The 16,754-nt window shown below is 41.1% G+C and overlaps 1 protein-coding gene across 4 annotated transcripts in view; it reads left to right on the forward strand.

The window, feature by feature from the left end:
- The window catches only part of SIDT1 (SID1 transmembrane family member 1), a 71,243-nt gene that overhangs the window by 717 nt on the left and 53,772 nt on the right, over window positions 1-16,754 (forward strand). The gene's annotated exons all lie outside the window — the stretch shown is intronic.

A 16,754-nucleotide genomic window follows, 5' to 3' on the forward strand; every position in this document is an offset into this window, starting at 1 on the left:
GCCCCTGTCACACGTCTGTGCTCCCGAGCAGCCAGAAGACCTGGCCAAAGACGTTGGAGCGGCGGCCACCCCCTCATCTATTGAGATGTTGATTTTAAGTTAGGATGGATAACCGTGTGACAATTTTAGACCTACTTCTGACAAGAAGTGAGGTGAGGCAAGGGGGGGGACTGACTTCCAGCAACTATCCCTTTGACACCTATACTCTGTGATTATATAATGCGAGAAAAACATAGTTCGATTTTTTCCCTTTCATATGGTTCCCTCTGGGGCACAGAGAAAAGAGAAAACTCACCACTGTACCTGTCTCGGGTTCGACTTCCCGTATGAACGTGTGTGTATGTACGGCTGCGCCAGGGTTCCCTGCTCCCCGGAGCTTCAGGAACAGGTCGTTGGGGTGCCATGATATGCCTCCCTCTCTTACTCTCACTGAGGATCGGAACTCAGAGACCTGGCATCTTGGGGCAGTACTGAGCTGGAGGGACCCATGTGCCTACCGCCCTCCCAGACATCTCCCAGCTCTGTACTGAGCAGGTGCTCCATCTCCACCCTGGCACTGCATCCTAAGGGGCTGTGGCCATGGCCGCACAGCGCTCACCCTGTCCTGTCCTATGACTTTCAGGCCCTGTGTCCTGAAGTGAGCGGAGTGTCTGTGTGCAGAGCCACCCCATTATAGACAAGCGGCAGGGGGCAGTTTTTATTCTCCCAACCCCATCTAAGGGACCTCTTTCTGCCCAACGTGTGGTATGGACCAGCTGACCTGTCACATATGAGGTGTGTTCCCAGCCCTGCGACTGACTCAGAACAAATAAAAGTCTAAAAAACTCCACGACCTCTGGGGTGTACTGTCAATTTCCTCCTAAGTTATTGATAAGAGAACAAGCAACCTGTGCAAAGTCAGTCCTATCGTCAGGCTTTAGTGTGTCTTGCACTTCTGCTTAGAGCTAGGCTGACTGCGTTTTAACTACTGTTTTGGCCTTTCTGCCCTTAGTATAATGCCAGTTCCTCTACTGCACTGCAGCGCAGGTTATGCTGTTTGCAGCTGGGATAATCTGCTTGACTTTGCTAGAAAACCACGAGATATTGAGGATAAGGGCAGAGTCATGTTCATCTCTGTACCCCAGTGTCTAGCACGGTGCTTGGCCCATAGAGGTTTACCAATGTTTGGGGGTGTGGGGGGAATGAATAAGTGAAGAAAGATTTAAGGACTCTATAAGCTGATGCTAAATAAAGTAAACTACATAGTTCTACTAGGTCGAAAGTATGAGATTATTTCAGATAAAAACTAAACTTTTTCATGAAAAAATTTTTATAAAAAACAAAATTTTTTTTTTAAATTTCAGAGATTATACCCTTTCCATTTTGCCTATGTGTGTGTTAAAATATCATTTATTATATGAAACAATGGGAAGATTGGTTGTTAAAATCTCTGCATAGTACAATAAAAGGGTGGTTATCCCAGCAGTCCCTACAATTTTACTACTCCGAGAAATACAGTTGGAGACCATGGAACTGATAGATTACTGAAGTATTTTAATGCCGGCAAGCAATTATGGGAACCAGATGTTCTCAAATCTTACAGTTTTCTGAGACCTCTCTTTAATATCCAAATAAGACAGTGGAACTCTCAACCCACTTACTTTGGGAAGTTCCCCTCCTCTCCCTCCAGTCAGTACTTCTGTTGATTTCTTCAGTGATGGCATTTTTCTGATCTATTCATCCAAACCATTACTCAGTTTCTACTGGTAGCCTCCTCTCTTCTTGGTCCCTTTTGCCCCACGTTGAATACTAGCAGCCCCTCCTTCCAATACCATAAATAAGATGCTGTTGGATGTAGCAGAATTTCACTGAAGATGTGGAATAACATAAGGAAATTGCAGGACACCGTAGGATAGGTGATAGATTAAATCAGAAATCCAGGCAACATTGTCATGACAATTTACCAGCTATTCCCCTCCCCCTGCCAGGGGAAATTTCAAGATGGTGGCCCTATTTTGGGGGCCCTGGCTTATCACCATCTTCTTGGCCACCCCCCACCCCAAATGCTAGCTTCCTGCTCTCTACATCTTTGTTACTGTCTCATATCAAACAGCTTTGCCTCGGTCTCCAAACCCAAACTCACTAAAGGGCTCTGCTAAGTAAAAGTCTATGAACCCAAGAGTAGAAGCTTGGCTGTGACCAGTTTCCTTTAACCCCAGCAAGCCCTGGTCAGGGCTCCCTCCCCTGAAGGGGTCATTTCCCACCTGCCCCTCTTCAATGCAGCGAAGAATTGGGTTTAGAAAAAGAAATTCTAATTTTTTGAGTTTCAATCTTTTTTTCCTTTTGAAACATTATTGTATTTGCCATTATTGTTCCCCTAAGCTTGGAGGAGAAAGGCTATTCCAAATTTAAGCTTTGGTAAAGAGAGGAAGCTACCATGGGAGCCTTCCCTCCTAATCTTCCCTGTCAGCCTCTGCATCTCCCATAGCCAAGCTGCTTTTCTGGAGAACTGTTTAGCCAAGCGTGTCATGCTAATTAGCTGAGCTCAGCACCAAGTCTCACATGCCTTCCAGGCAGAGAGTAATGTAAATAAGAAGTTCTCATTAAAAAAAAAAAAAAAAGTATCACTGAAAGAATGGAGGGATTGGTTTAAAGAAGATGAAATATAATGATTGAAGATGCAGGTTAAGCAAGATCATGGCTCATTTCCTTTCCCTTTTCAGAGGAGTAGGGTTTCACTGTGGCACACAAGGTGTTCTAAAGCCACAGGGCTGGTGCAAAACTGGCAGGAAATCACCTTGTTGAGAAAGTCACCAGGGATATGTTTGACTAGAACAGAGGGCACAAAAGCAGGTTTATTGGAAATGAGAATATTTTGTACAGACAGGTGGCGGCAATAACCAGATGTTTATATTTGAGCTAGAGGGTGATAAGGCGCTTTTAAGTAAAAATCTACCCACCATGCAAATGTAAGTCTTTTCTGAGACTTTCAGTGACAGAATTCACTGCTTGCCATAGATTTTTGAATTTGAAATGTTTCCCTGGAAATAATTATTTTGTTTACTAAACTGAGGCATTTGTCTTTTAATGACATACACTTTTCTATATCCAAGGAACAATCCTTGGCTTAGTATGATCAACCAGCATTATGTTATACCAGTTATACCAGTCTCTTGGATCCAGATTCAAAAATCCTATCCAGTTCTCATGAACAATGGTAACTTCTAGCTCCGTACATGACTAGTTATGCCTAATTTAAGACTTTGATGTGCTAGCGTCAGCTGTCCCGTTCTCGTGTGCACTCTCCCTGTGTTCTCTCTGTACTAAGACAGAGAAGCCTCCTCTGCTGTCCTCTCACTGAACTGACTGGCTCTTGTTTGTGAGGAGAGAATCATCTCATTAGCACATTACCTGGGTGACTGGTTACTGTCTCTGCCAGCTCAGGCTGCGATAACAGAATACCATATAGTCTGGGTGCCTTAAAAAATATTTCTCACAGTTCTAGATGCTGGGAAGTCCAAGATCAAAGTGTCAGCAGATTTGGCATCTGGTGAGAACTGGCTTCCTGGCTTATAGACAGTGCCTTCTATCTGTGTCCACACTTGGCCCACAGAGAACAGAAGCAAGCTCTCTTCTGTTTCTTCTTATTAGGGCACTAATCCCATCATGAGTGCTCCAACCTTTTGATCTCATTACCTTCCAAAGGCCCTGTCTCCAAATACTGTCACACTGGGGATTAGGCTTCAATTTATGAACTAGGGTGAGGGGAATACAAACATTCAGTTCATAGCAGTCACCTCCCACATTTTTCTCTGTGGCTCTGAAAATGGAGCATGGATGTCATAGGGATGTCAAGGGCTGACCATTCTCCACTTATGGGTCTGATTTTTATGGAGGACCCATCTTCTGCCTGTCTAGACCTGATAATCTTGTGCTGAATTGCGTAATTGCTTCTGTAAGTATGTGCTGTCGAATACGGTAGCCACTGTCCACATGTTGCTGTGGAGCACTTGAAATGTGGCTAGTCTCAATGAGGTGTACTGTCAGTGTAGAAAACACACTTAATTTTTAAGACAGTATGAAAAAAATAACATAAAATGTATCATTAATTTTTTTATTGATGTATTATATAATGGATATGTTAGGTTAAATAAATATTTAATAAAGTTCACCTGTTTCTTTTACTTTTTTAATTTAGCTACTAGAAAATTTAAAAACATCTGCCTGGCTCATATTATATTTTTATTAGACAGCACTTCTCCAGGTACTACAAGACTTTAGAGAAGTCATTCATCCCACAGATAGCTTCATTGGAGGTAATGAGGTTTGAAAAGGTAATAACAGATAAGCAGAACTTGGATAGGCAGAAAGAATGGAGATAAAGCTGCTATAAACGTGTGCAGATTTTTATGTGGATTTAAGTTTTCAATTCATTTGGGTAAATACCAAGGAGCTTAATTCCTGGGTCATACGGTAAGAGTATGTTTAGTTTTATAAAGAACTGTCAAACTTCTCTTCCAGATTGACTGGACCATTTGCATTCTCACCAGCAGTGAATGAGTGTCCCTGTTGCTCCGCATCTGGTATTGTCAGTGCTTTAGATTTTAGCCATTCTGATAGGTGTAGAGTGATAGCTCATTGTTTTAGTCTGCAATTTCCTGATGGCATATGCCGTTGAGCATCTTTTCTTGTGCTTATTTGCTTCTTTGGTGAGGCGTCTGTTCAGATTTTTTGTACATTTTTAAATTGCGTTGTTTGTTTCCTTATTGTTGAGTTTTAAGAGTTCTTTATAGATTTTGGATATCAGCCCTTTATCAGGTACAAGTTTTGCAAATATTTTCTCCTGGTTTATTTGTCGTGGTTTGTCTTTTCATTTTCTTAATAGTGTTCCCCCCACAAGGAGACATTTTAAAATTTAATGAAGTACCACTTAAGATTTTTTTCATGGAGCATGCCTTTGATACTGTATCTAAAAAGCTGCCAACAAATCTAAGGTCACCTAGATTTCCCCCTGTGTTATCTTCTGGAAGTTTTATAGGTTTGAATTTTACATTAAGGTTTATGATCCATTTGGGGTTAATTTTTGTGAAAGGTATAAGGTCTCTGTCTAGATGTTTGTTTTGGCGTTATGATGTCCAATTGTTCCAGCACCATCTGTTGAAAAGGTCACCCTATATTTTTAGTATTACAGTATCGTGTGTGCATTTATAGACTGATTGAACCGAAGAGTTTGAAGCAGCTTCTTACCTGGGGCCCGTTGTCCTCAGCCTTCCCCGCTGCGGCCGCCGCCTCTAACTTCGAGCATTCTCTTGTTGCCCTTTTTGTCCGTGAACCTTACGTCTCTGCTTCTCCCATCCTTTTTGTCTTTCACATCTTTCAGGAACACTGCCAGCCCATCAGGGTTCTTTCTCTTCTCTAGTTGGTCTCCTCAGGTTGCTTGAGGCTTTGCTCCTGGCAGACATCCCTTCTTCTGCATCTCGGGTGGTATGTTTCGTTCCTTACTGCCCGATTCAGAGCCGCGCTGGGTAATCTCAGTTACTAGGGATCTAGTCTCCCTATTTTCAAGGTTTTGGTGCCGAATCTTAATAATACCAATGATGGGAGATGAAGGATGTTGTTTGTCAAGTCTGCTTAGCTAAAGAGTGTGACCGGGCCTGCATCTGAGCCTTTTCCTGTTGTTTTTCCATCACTAAAAGAAACATTTAAACTATCCCTCGAAACCACAAGAAAGGGGACTGTATTTAAATTTAAGAGCCAACAGGATCTGTTAAATCACCCAATCTCTTCTCACTTAACAGGAGGGAAAACTGAGAACCAGTGAAATAAACTACTTCTCCAAAATTATGTATCTAGTTTGAAGCAAAGCCAGGAACCTAACTCAAGCTCCTGAGGATGTTTCCTCAGGGTATTTCTACTAAACCATTCTGCCTCCCACCGAGCACCTCTTTTAATCAACAACAATAAAAATAATTTTAAAATCTCATAGTCATACTTTCCCAGCCAGGTCATTTAAGAGATTCATATATGACTCCCTACAATTACTGAAAATTGAAGCAAGAGGTTTTTCATTTCCGTTTTCCCTCATGAATTGCCCAGGACTCCATTTGTCTGCACAAGTCAGGCAAGCAGGGTTAACACTTAAGTAAAACTGAGAAGCTGGCCGATTTTCTTCAGTGTTTCGCGGATTCACAGCCACCCACCAACCATGATCTTAGTCTGACTCCCTGTGGATGAAAAATGTCAATCTTCATCTCTTTTGTGCCTTGTTTTCATCAATGCTGGGTTCCTTCTTTGTGCCAGACACAGGGCAGCTTGGAGACCCCAGCAGCTAGCCTATATGTTACTCCAGGACAGTATTAATCCTGAGAACTGGTATTTCTAGATCCCCACTAAACATTCATGAAGATAAGCCATCACAAACAGGAATAACTGACTTTCTCTCCCTCTATATTTAACTGCCTTTGTGGACAAAGTGACTCACACGTTTTTAATTAATCTAACTGGAAGCATGTGTTATGCTCCCAAAAAATTAACATGTAAATGCCCACAGTTTTATCTTAACCCCTCCAATATTTGCAAAAATGAATCCCGTATTTGTCGCCCACCACACACACACACACACACACATCTCTCTATGCCACCTTGACCAGAATGGAGGAATTACAGCTTTCTAAGAGAAAGACAATGTTTACCTGGGTAATAAAGAGATAAGAAGTGAGGATAAGGAGGGAGGCAGCAGATGAAGTCTGGGTGTTCAGAGCTGGTTTGAAGAGATCTATGGACAGCTGTGAGATGAGTGAAGTAGACAGAGAAGAAAAGACAATGTGAGGTCTGGCAAGATCTTTAGCTGCAAGTAACAGAAATCAACAGACTAATTGAAGCAGAAGAGTAATTTATTAGTAGGATTTAAGTATCGCACAAATCTGAGTTACCAGGCTCAGACTACAATTGAGAACCAAGGGAAACTAAACTGCAGGGAATTATAGCAACAGTTGGGAAACGGTATGGAGAGTCCTCAAAATTAAAAATAGAGCTGCCATAATACCCAGCAATACCACTTCTGGGTATTTATCCAAAGAAAACAAAAACACTAATTTAAAAAGATAATGCACCCCTGTATTCATTGCAGCATTATTTGCAATAGCCAAGATATGTAAGCAGCCTATGTGTTCATCAACAGATGAATGGATAAAAATGTGGTATGTGAATGTACAATGGAATATCATTCAGCAATAAAAAGGAATCAAAGGGTAATCTCATACAAGGGAGTTCCCATAAGACAGTCAGCTGATTTCTCAACAGAAACTTTGCAGGCCAGAAGGCACTGGCACGAAATATTCAAAGTGATGAAAAGCAAACACCTGTAACCAAGACTAGTTTACCCAACAAAGCTATCATTTATTGAAGGAGAAATAAAGAGCTTCCCAGACAAGAAAAGGTAAAGGAGTTCATTACCACCCAAACAAGTATTACAAGAAATGTTAAAGGGTCTTCTTTAAGAAGAAGAAAGAAAGAAAAGTGGAACATAGTTATAAGAAATAAAATGGCGCCCGGCCAGGCGTGGCTCAGCGGTTGAGCATCACTTAAGATCCAGGTGATCGGGGTTCAATTCCCCATCAGGGCACATGCCCGGGTTGCGGACTGGGCAGCCGATCAATGACTCTCTCATCATTGATGTTTCTATCTCTCTCTCTCTCCCTCCTTTCCTCTCTCTAAAATCAATAAAGATATATTTTTTTAAAAAAAGAAAGAAAGAAAATGGCAATAAATATGTACCCATCAATAATCAATTTAAATGTAAATGGCTTAAGTGCTCCAATCAAAAGTTTAGAATGGATAAGGGGAAAAAAGACTTGTATATATGCTATATATGCTGTCTAAAGAAACCCACTTTAGAACAAAAGTTATACACAGACTGAAAGTAAAAGGTTGTAAAAAGATATTTCATGCAAATGGAAACCAAAAAAAGCTGGAGTAACAATACTTATATCAGACAAAATAAACTTTAAAACAAAGGCTATAAGAGACAAAGAAGGACATTACATGATGATAAAGGGAGCAATCCAGCAAGAGGATATAACCCTTGTAAACATTTATGCACCTAGCATAGGAGCACCTAATATATAAAGCAAATCCTAACGAACATAAAGGGGGAGATCAACAGTAATACAGTCATAGTAGGGGATTTAAACACCCCCATTGACATCAATAGATAGATTTTTCAAACAGAAAATCAACAAGGAAACAGTGGCCTTAAATTTACACACTAGATCACATAGATTTAACTGATATTTTCAGAGCATTTCACCCCAAAGCAGAAGAATATACGTTATTTTCAAGTGAGCATGGAACCATGTTAAGACACAAGTCTCAATAAATTCAAGAAGATTGAAATAATATCAAGCATCTTCTCTGACCACAATGGTATGAAACTCGTAACAATAACACATGAACACACACAAACACACAAACTGAAAGACACACGGACAAGCGGAGGCTAAATAACATCTTACTGAACAATGAGTAGGTTAACAATGAGCTCAAGGAAGACATCAATAGTTACCTAGAGGCAAATGGAAAATGAACACACAACTACCCAAAATCAATGGGACACAGCAAAAGCAGTCGTAAGAAGGAAATTCATAGCAATACAGGCCTATCTTAAGAAGCAAAAAAAAATTCAAATAAAAAATTAAGCTTACACATAAAGGAACTAGAAAAGCACAACAACAAAAGCCCAAAGCGAGTAGAAGTAAGGAAATAATAAAGATCAGAGTGGAAATGAATGAAATCAAGTCTAAGAAAAGTACAAAATATCATTGAAACCAAGAGTTGGTTCTTAGAAAAAATAAACAAGATGGGTAAACCTTTAACCAGGCTCATCAAGAAAAAAAGAGAGAAGACCTAAAATAATATCAGAAACAAAAAAGCAGTGACAACTGACACCACAAAAATACAAAGGATTATAAGAATATTTTACAAAAAACTATATGCCAGCCAATTGGACAATCTGGAAGAAATGGATAAATTCCTAGAAACATACAATCTTCCCAAAATGAATAAAGAAGAAAAAGGAAATCTGAACAGACTGATTACAGCTAGTGAAATCAAAGCAGTATTTAAAAAAACAAAAACTCCCAGAAGCAAAAGTCCTGGATCAGATGGCTTCACAAGCGAATTTTACCAAACATTCAAAGAACTAACACCTATCTTCCTCAAACGATTCCAAAAAATTCAAGAGGAAGGAAAACTTCCAAGCTCTTTTTATGAGGCCAGCATTATCTTAATTCCAAAACCAGATAAAGACACTGCAAAGAAAGAAAATTGTAGGTCAATATACCTGATGAACATAGATGCTAAAATCTTCAGCAGAGTATTGGCAAACCAAATCCAGCAATACATTAAACAGATCATACACCATAATTAAGTGGGATTTATTCCTGTGATTCAAGGTTGGTACAGTATCTGCAAATCAATTAACATGATACACCACATAAACAAAATATAGGATAAAAATCATATGATACCAATAGATACCCAAAAAGCATTTGACAAAATTCGGAACCCATTTGTGATAAAAACTCTCAGCAAAGTGAGAACAGAGCAAACATACCTCAACATAATAAAGGTCATATATTACAAACCCATAGCCAACACTATAATCAATTAGGAAAAACTAAAAGTGTTTCTCTTAAGATTAGGAACAAGACAAGGATGTTCATTTTCCCTCTTATTCAACAGAGAAGTCCTAGCCACAGCGATCAGACAAGAAGAAACAAAAGGCATCCGAATTGGAAAGGAGGAAGTAAAACTATCATTATTTGCAAATGACATGATACTGTATATAGAGAACCCTACAAATTCCACCAAAAAACTACTAGAACTGATAAATGAAAAATGCAAATTGCAATCACAATGAGATATCACCTCACACTGTCAGAATGGCTATCATCAGTAAATCCACAAATGAAAAGTGTTGGTGAGAATGTAGAGAAAAGGGAACCCCCCTTGTGCATTGTTGGTAGGAATGCAGATCATTGTGGTGTAGCCACAATGGGAAACAGTATGGAGGTTCCTAAAAAATTTAAAAATGGAACAGCCCAGCCCAGCCGGGCATAGCTCAGCGGTTGAGCATCGACCTAGGATCCAGGCAATCGGGGTTTGATTCCCAGTCAGGACACATGCCTGGGTTGCAGGCTCGATTCCCAGTCGGGGGCGTGCAGGAGGCAGCCCATCAGCAACTCTCTCATCATTGATGTTTCTATCTCTTTCTCTCTCTCCCTCTCCTTTCCTCTCTCTGAAATCAATAAAGACATATTAACAAAACAAAACACAAAAAAAAAGGAACAGCCCTATAACTCAGGGATTTCACTTCTGGGTATTTATCCAAAGAAACCCAAAACACTAATTCAAAAGAATAAATGCACCTCTATGTTCATTGCAGTGTTATTTACAATAGCCAAGCTATGGAAGGGTCCCATATGCCCATCAATATACAGCTGAACAAAAAAGTGGCAGTACATAGGAATATTACTCAGCCATAAAAAAGAATGAAAATTTACCATTTGTGACACCATGTCTGGACCCAGAGGGTATTATGTGAAGTGAAATAATTCAGTTATAAAGAAAAATACCATATAATTTCACTTACATGTGGAATCTAAAAGACAAAATAAAGGAACAAACAATATTGAAACACTCATAGACACAGAGAACGGACTGGTGGTTGCCAAGGGAGAGAAGGGTTATGTGGCTAGGTAAAAAAGGTGAAGGGATTAAGTACAAATTGGAAGTTACAAAATAGTCACAGGGATGTAAGTACAACATATGGAATAGTCAATAATATTGCAATAAATATGGTGCCGGGTATGTACTGGAAATGTTGGGGGGAATACTTTGCAAAGCATATGATTGTCTATTCCCTATGGTGCACACCTGAAAACAATAAAAATAATATTGGAAGTAGATTGTACTTGAAAAAAATTTAGCTAAGTATAGTACATTAAAAAAAAAAAAAAAAAAAAAGGAGCATCCAATCTGAGCGTGAGAAAAGAATTAAAATAATATATGTCATCTCTGCCTCAATGTTCACTCCGTGATTAGTAATGGTTTCGTCTGTAAACATGACTTTACCCGAGGTCTCTCCTGCTGTCTCAAGAATTTTTCTTGAAGATTTTGAAAAGGAAGATGTTTGCAGACAATGTTTTGACTCGTTTAGAAAGCAGTTTCCTTTAGGTAATATTTGTATCCTGACAAATACTTGAAATTATAAGTGGCACCAGTCTGGCAATAAATACCATTGCAGAAATAAATAGTTGATAAGTGTCAGATCACAACTCTAACAGTCATAACAGTAATTTTCTAGTGCTCTTCCGTCTTCAGCTCCTTAATTAAGGAGGCCTCAGAATGGCTCTGAAAGAGATGTGCCTGAAGCAATCACTCAGCATATAAATAAAATCCAGGGAGTGGATCCTCACTTCTGCCTCAAACCACAAAATAATTATTTTTCTTTCTTCAACCCTTCCATGGGAGAAAAAGTGTAAGTAGGAGATAGAAAAGGACAGGAAAGGTAAAGAGGAGAAAAGAAATCACACATAGGAGACTCAGCACCGGCCCCTGGCTCTCTCCCAGGAACCACGCCTGGAGAGGCCTAAAGACTGCGGGAGTCAGTGGCACGGAGGGACCAATGCAAAACTAAGGACCTCTGGCTCCCCAGAAGATGGTTAGCCATTGGAGCGAGGCAAACGGCAGCCCGTAATTTGAGAAGTCATGGGGAAGAACTCGGCTGGGTGAGAGCTTTCCCTCTGTGCTTTTTTGCCTCCCCCAGTTGGGCCTAGGTGGATGCCACCGGCCCTGCTTCATCACTGCTGTGCGGGGCTGCTGGGCTCCGCGGGGTAAGGTCTGCGGAGGGCTGCTGGAGTGCAGAAGGATGACCGCTGTGCGCTGACTTGCAGACCCCGAGCATTCTGTCCTTCCCCATCATCCCCACCGTCCCTTGAGGAGTCAGGGCCAGGAGATAACAACGGAAGCAGGGAGGGGGTGAGGTATGGGTTAAATTAGATGGGAGGAGGCACACTGAGCTGCTGAAGGGGCTGAAAATGGCTTCGCCAACTCAGAGGCCCTCTATCCTATGGGGGTTTCTGTTCTAACCTCCCTTCTACCCTGAACTCTCCTCACCTTGAGCCCCTCTCCTTGGGGCTTCTCAGTACTACCCTAGATCGCTGACACCCCCAGAGCTCACAGGAAGAAATAGCAACAGATCTGCAGAAGGAAGCTATATGAGGGATGTCCAACTGAATGACCTTTACCAGATGTAGCAGAATTAATAAACAGAAAGAGTAAGACTTTAAAATAAGCAGAGTATCCTCAAGGAGATATGGCTAGAAGGACATTGTTTTGTGTGTTTTTTTAAATATGCCTTTGTTGATTTCAGAGAGAGGAAAGGAGAGGGAGAGATAGAAACATCAATGATGAGAGTCATTGATCGGCTGCCTCCTGCACGCCCCCAGCTGGGGATCGAGCCCGCAACCCAGGCATGTGCCCTGACCGAGAATCGAACCCCGATCGCCTGGATCCTAGGTCATCGCTCAACCACTGAGCCACGCCTGGCGGGGCAGAAGGACATTGTTTAAATGAAGCAGGCTACAGTTATAAAGATGAACTACAGGAAATCCCAGATTTAAAAAATAATACTGTTTACGTAAAGACCTCAGCAGAGGGTTGAACATTAGCACAAACAACAGATTAGGGAACTAGAGGATCTACCTAAAAAGATGTAGAATAGAAACAAAAAACTAAGAAATTGGGAGGGCTGAAGGAGGAGTGTTAACATCTACATAAAACGGGTCCCATAAGAAGAAAACAAATGAAGAGAGAGAAAAGTTTTTGTAGAAATAATGCTGAAGAATTCAGAACAGCCACTTCCCTGACATCTTGGGGGTGTTTGTTAGGACTTGTTGAAAGCTACAAATTTAGCTGGACTACCTCCACTCATAGAGAAACAGTAAATTTTGTGGTGTATGTATTAAGTGTTCAATACATGCTTGATTTCAAATATGTCACAGATAAAACCCTCAATGAGAGACAAAACAAATATATGGAACAATTAGCAAGTATCACAAATCATGAAAATATGTCATTGAGTGCTAAGTTGGGTTGCACAGTCCATAAGTTTTATGAGTATAAAGTGGTAAGGTCAGGGTGACTTAGTGTCTTCAGGACATGCCTGACTTTGCATCAGTTCTTGTGAAAACTGTCTTAAGACAGCATTTCCCAAAGTGTGTTCCATGGAACACTTGTTGTGTAGGATAGTCTTGGTGTTGCAGGTAAAGGGGCTCCACATGTAGCCCTTCCATGTGTAGAGGAACCCCATTCTTCCGTGTTTGGGGGAATTCCCCATTTCATGGGTCCCCACTGGAGGTAGAGCCACTTCCACTATGAAGCGAAGCAGCATCTGTTTTCTTACCCTCTCCCCACCCCAAAGCCCAAGCTCAGGCGGGTGTGTGGTCTCAGCACTGCCAATCACATTTGCTCTCCCCAGATGTGGGGAAAATTGACTTGGGGACCCAATGATGCAGGGGAGCAACTGTTCAGCAGCAACAGAGGCAACATTGGTTTCCAGGGATGGCCATGGCAATGAGGTGGCAGCACCTTAAACCTTCCAGAGGCTTCCTATTGCCCTTAGAGTAAACCACAACCTCCCTAGTGTGACTTATAAGACTCTTCAAGACTATAATGGCCCTTCACGCACCTCATGCTCCAGACAGACTGCTTTTCCCTTAATCCTTCAAATATTCCTCAGCTTTTTCTCTGTCTTCTCCCCTCCCTCCTCCTCCTCTCTCTTCTCCTCCCTCCCTCCTTCCTTACGTCTACTACACTGTTCCCTTTGTTTGGACATTTCTGTTTCTCTGTCCCACATTTTTAGGGGGTTAATTCCTATTTATACTTTAGGAAAATAGTCCTCCTGAAAGTCTATGCCTTGCACTTCCACGGGAACTCGAATGTTAATGCAGTGGCTTGTTTACTTGGCATTCCATGTGCAAACCTGTGACCTCAGTGAGGGCAGTGCCTATGTCTACACTGCCTGGTGACACATCTCCTGTGCCCAGAACAATGCCTGGCATAGGAGGGGCAGACAAATATTTGTTGAATGAACAAAGTTCATCCTAAAGTACCTAGAATCTAGACTGGATATCATTATGTATTCATGGCCTGCCAGTTATTATATCTCCCTTCAATATTTCCCATGTTTTTATTGGAATTGGAATTTTCAATATAAAATTTAAATCATAAACCCAAAGAGGAAAGCTTATGTAAATATATTTGTATCTTTGTTATTGTCATAATAAAATTGGTAAGATGAGTTCTGCAAAGTATGCTTCTTAGAAAAGCTCTCTGAATACAAAATGCTGAGAATCTAAAAGTATAGTGAATAAATAGCTCCCAAGAGATAAACTGCTCTTTTCAATGAGATGGATGAGCTGTTCCAGGAAAGCTGGAAGCCAAGTTGTGAAAGAAAATTAATACCCTACCTGAGATGGACAGTATAACCTTTTCTTTGCCTGGGGCAATTGGGCCTCCAAGTGTGTTTCCACACATGGAAAACATACAGTCAATACTGACTGATTGATGAATGTTTGGGAGTGGACAGCTCCAAGGCCCAGATGGGACAGCTCTGCCTTCTGCTCTGCCTGCTGCTCTGCAGGTCACAGAACACTGTCACTCACAGGCTAGGGAGGTGAATAGTCTGAGTGTTACTGTTCCCATTCTATAGTTGAGTAAACTGAGGCCCAGAGAGGTTAAGTGATTTCTCCAAGGTCACCCAGATAGTAGATGTGAGTGCCAGAAATAAAATCCAGGTCTACGTATCTTTCTTCATTACAGCCTAAGTTTACAAAGATGATTTTCCAAGGCTGAATCAGGTAGGAGGAATTTTAAACAGTCACATCACTAACTATAGCAATTACTTTAATGTTTATCTTTTTTACATTTAAAAAAAAAAGTATAACCTGTGACTGTAGCAGCATAGTTCCCTACAGTAGTTATGAAAAGCTTGGGATGGAATGCTTCATTTAATGGGACTTTATAACATCTGATAAGAAAGGGATTCAGAACAGCAATGCCACTTTGCTCAAGGGCAGCTGTTTTCATACAACAGCCACGTAATGGACTCTCCTAGCAGGCCCGCCTTCACTCTGCATGAAGGGCCTTGGCATGTGGGTACAAACTGAGGATAAGCTGGTGGTCAGGGAAAGGCACAGAGTCTTAGAGAATGACTTTATGGCTTTAAAATCCTACAAATATATTGTTATGGGTTGATTTACATCCCCCCCAAATATATGTTGAAGTCCTAACCACTGGGACCTGTGACTGTGACCTTATGCATTTCTGTTGATCTAATCAATTAAGATGAGGTCATTAAAGTGGACCTTAATCTGCCCTGGCCGGGTAGTTCTGTTGGTTAAAGTGTCATCCCTATACACCAAGGTTGAGGTTTCGATCCTCCGTCAGGGCTCATACAAGAATCAATCAATGAACGCATAAATAGGTGGAACAACAAATCTCTCCCTCAATCTCACTCCCTCTCTCTCTCTAAAATCAGTAAGTGAAACAACAAATCTCTCACTCTCATTTACTCTTGCTCTCTCTAAAATCAGTAAACAACAACAACAACAACAATTTTTTAAGTGGGCCCTAATCCAATGTGACTGAAACCCTTGTAAGAAGTGGGAAATTTGAACACAGACATGCACAGAGGAAAACAGCATGTGAAGACAGAGGCACGCAGAATACCATGTGACCAGAGAGGCAGAGATGGGGGTGCTGCAGCTACAAGCCAGGGAGCTCCAGGGATTGACAGCCACCACCAGAAGCTAGGAAGAGACAAGAAAGGATTCTCCCCAGAGCCTCTCAGAGAATGTGGCCCTGATGACACCTTGATTTCAGACTGCTAGCCTCCAGAGCTGTGAAATAATAAATGTCTGTTGTTTTAAGCTACCCGATTTATGGTACTTTGTTACGGCAAACCTAGGAAACAAATATATCTTGTAACACAAAATCTAGACCTGGGTCCCCTGGCAATTTTTCTTTCCCAAAAAACAATAAGATGGGTTTGGGGACTGAGTGTTTGTCACATCCTCAAATAATAGACAGCCTTTATAAAATGAGGATTGACACACAGAATTGAGCAAACACAAAGGCCACATCATGGCTTCCTTTTTATTATTATTATGAAATATTTTAGACATATAAACAAGTATAGAAAATAATGTAACAAACACCTATGTACCCACAACTCAACTTAAGAAACAAAAGGACAATTAGAATTCCCTGTTTACTCCCACCTCTCCTCTTCCTTCATTCCCAAAAGTAACCATCTGGGGGAGAGAATTCTCCGTAGGTATTTTGATTTCTGCATATCTTACAGGAAGGCACTGACTGGAATGTTTTCTATACTGTCATTTCAAGGATATTAGTATAGCAAACAGCTTCAGAAGACAGAGACAGTGTCCCTCTCTGGAGCAAAGGTCTGGCAGGCTTACTGCCCATTATAAAAGATACAGGTTCCCTAAGCTCATGGTTTCTCTCCTATAGTGCAACCCACTGCATGTGTGTAGGCATCCATCTGGTCCCATTCACATCAACTTCATGGTAGTTGGGGGCAAGAGGAACTTCTGAGATATGATGATGCTCATGGTGGTTACTGTAACAAGAGTAATAGAGCCCTTTGTCTCCAACCCAGAAGTCTGTTTCTTCTCTCAGTATTGATGGAACTA

The sequence above is a fragment of the Miniopterus natalensis genome, chromosome 6 (genome assembly GCF_054644295.1).
Source record: "Miniopterus natalensis isolate mMinNat1 chromosome 6, mMinNat1.hap1, whole genome shotgun sequence".
Lineage (NCBI taxonomy): Eukaryota > Metazoa > Chordata > Mammalia > Chiroptera > Miniopteridae > Miniopterus > Miniopterus natalensis.